We start from the raw sequence: 2,933 nt of genomic DNA on the forward strand, positions 1-2,933 counted from the left end.
ACGTTCAGCTGGACTGTAGTACTGCCAGTGCCATTGGTGTTCCAACGCTCCCCTTGCCTGTTCTGCCCGCCCAAAATTTCAAGATGCTTCTGAATTATATGACCTTTTCCCCTAACACTGAAGGTCGTAACAATCCATTAAATTGTCTGTGTTATCCGTTCGAGTAATTTGCAAAGGAGGCAGTTTCTGGGCGTCCGAGCACCAAGCTGACGAGTAGGTTCTTTGTTGCAGATTTTGCTCACAACAGAGTTGCTGGATATATTATCCGTTGTCTCCACGTTTTCAGAAAAGAACCGGAGATAGTAGTAGTTGCATGTGCATTCAAGCATTTTCATCTGCCGTTGCAATGCATGCACTCTCTGTACACACTGTTGATTTTCATCAACAATTCAACCCCTCGGCACAAACAAAACTTTTCGTCTGCCAGTGCTCTATCGTGGCCCCCTTTCGCCTCCCACCAATGGCACAGCGCTGCAATTCAATTAATGGCGTCTCCTCGTGAAGGTAAACGATCTAGATCGAGGAGCGAACAGGCCACTGTTTTGTTTGACTGAATGTGAAACGAATTGATTTAACTTCCCAAGTGCTCCTCCATATATAGATAGATGATGCAGCAGGATCTCACTTTACCTCACCAGTCTTCTTCCATACTACTAGTACTACTCCAAGTCCAAGCAAATCTCCAGGATGGCAGAGCATTGCAAGATCTCTGCTGCCATTGTAGCTGGATCTGACGAAAGGTCGTGTGTGCTCAAGGTAGATGGATACTCCAGAGCCAAGGCGCTACTCAAGAACGGCAAGTTCGTCAGTTCTCCCCCTTTCAGTGTTGGAGGCCACGGGTGGGTCGTGAGATATTTCCCAAACGGTACCGATAAGATTTACGCCTATCACATATCTGTTTATCTACGTCTTGAATCTGCCGATGCTAAAGATGTCAAGGCGAAATTCACGTTCAGTGTACTTGACAAGAACGGTGAACCGGTGCCTTCATACAGCCGTACCCACCCTGTACATACCTTCTCAACGAAAGGTTCAGACTGGGGTTACCATGACTTTGTGAAGAGGGCTGATTTGGAGGCATCGGCGCATCTGAGAGACGATTGTTTGACCATTAGGTGCTATGTCACCGTGACCAAGGAGATCAACGGGGAAGAAGAAACAAGGGTTCCTCCAGGAGATCTGCACAAGCATCTCGGCGACCTCCTGAAGAACAAGGATGCAGCAGACCTAACCTTTCAAGTCGGCGGACAGACATTCTCTGCTCACAGGTGTGTCCTCGCTGCTCGCTCATCCGTCTTCAAGGCGGAGCTCCTTGGCGCCATGGAGGAGAGTTCCGGTAGCCTGATTGAAATTTGGGACATGGAACCTGATGTGTTCGAGTCCTTGCTCCACTTCATATACACCGACTCTGTCCCTGTCCTTGAGATGGCTAGCAACAAAGGCGGAACTGATATGGTTATGGCTACCCATCTTCTTGTAGCGGCTGACAGGTACAACATCGGCAGGCTGAAGCTTATATGCGAGGAGAAATTGTGTACTCACATTGATTCCAACATGGTGGCCACAAGTTTGGCTTTAGCAGAGCAGCACGGTTTCCATGATCTCAAAGGTGCTTGTTTGCAATTCCTTTCTTGTCCTTCCAATGTCAAGGCTATGATGGCAAGTGACGGTTATGAGCATTTGAAATCTAGCTGCCCATCTGTTCTCAAGGAGTTGATAGCTAGAATCCTGCCGCCTGAATGGGACGTGGCAAAGGATATTGTCATGACAATGTGGAAGTAATGCCTATAGATCAATTATTATCATATATGTCATCCAAGTTTAGTACTCATGGTTATGCTACTTCTATATGTGTATGGTTGCTTGAATGTTTGGAACAAAAATGCAAGCAACCACTTTTTCTTTCCTTGCTTAGGAAAGAATCTTGTTTCAATCGTTGTGCTACTTCTCCATGTATGGCTGTATGGATGTTTCAGAACAAAGAATCTTAGTATCATTCATTCAATCTATATGTTGAGGCAAGTAGAATGGTACATTTCCCCGCAAAAAAAGAAGAAGCAGAAGAATGGTACATTGGTACTTATCAATTATTGAATGGATTGGAATGTGTTCCTTTATGCAACAGGTAGTAGTTTCTATTGACATAAATCTGATAAATTAGTTTCTTAGAAAAAATTGGTCCTCTTATGCATTAGATACTTGAAGTTTTGAATAAAGTCAACAGGATCTATTGTTGAAATTTTCAACAAGGCTATTCTTGAACATTCTCTGAAGGTGTACGTATAAGGAAAAACTCCAGGGTTTAGGTCCATCTATATCGGTACACAAACTGCACCAAATTCACGAGGTGGCAAATGTTCAGTAGCCCCTCCGTAAAAAAATATAAGAATATTTAGATCACTATTTTAGTGATCTAAACGCTTTTATATTTCTTTACAGAGGGAGTACTTGATGAGCCTCCAGCAAATAGAATCAGTCACCTCTGATAGGGGCACTTAAATCCTGACCCTTTTTTTTCACAAGAGCTGGGCGCTTGAAGTAGGTGCTAGGGAGTAAATTTTGTACGTAATTTCTAAGAGTCCAACTCCTAGGTGGGCAATGATGCCAAAAAGAAAAGCATCAGGAATAACATGAAAACTGTCAGAAGAGGCAGAATTTAAGTCCTAGCGTCGCTGGCTTAGTGCCTGCGTTGTATATGCCCTAATACCAGGGAGGCAGGGACGGATTCAAGGGGGGACGAGGTGGGGCGAGACCCCCCCTAACGATCGCGTGTTACCTTAATAGCGATTAGTTTGTTGCTAATTTTTCTCGCTAGGCAACTGCCCGTGACGTGCTTCGCCCCCCCCCCCCCCTATGCCAAAGCCCATGTACTGTTGTCACATATGTTGCAGGCCAAAGGCCCGAATCCCTGGAAGAGAAAAAGGGAAAGTAGC

At 45.0% G+C, this 2,933-nt stretch overlaps 1 pseudogene; it reads left to right on the forward strand.

Moving 5' to 3' along the window:
* Positions 1 to 687: 687 nt before the first annotated feature.
* LOC123121006 (BTB/POZ and MATH domain-containing protein 3-like) lies at positions 688 to 2,499 on the forward strand (annotated as a pseudogene).
* The last annotated feature ends 434 nt before the right edge of the window (positions 2,500 to 2,933 follow it).

This window comes from Triticum aestivum, chromosome 5D (assembly GCF_018294505.1).
Source record: "Triticum aestivum cultivar Chinese Spring chromosome 5D, IWGSC CS RefSeq v2.1, whole genome shotgun sequence".
In the NCBI taxonomy this organism is placed as follows: Eukaryota; Viridiplantae; Streptophyta; class Magnoliopsida; order Poales; family Poaceae; genus Triticum; species Triticum aestivum.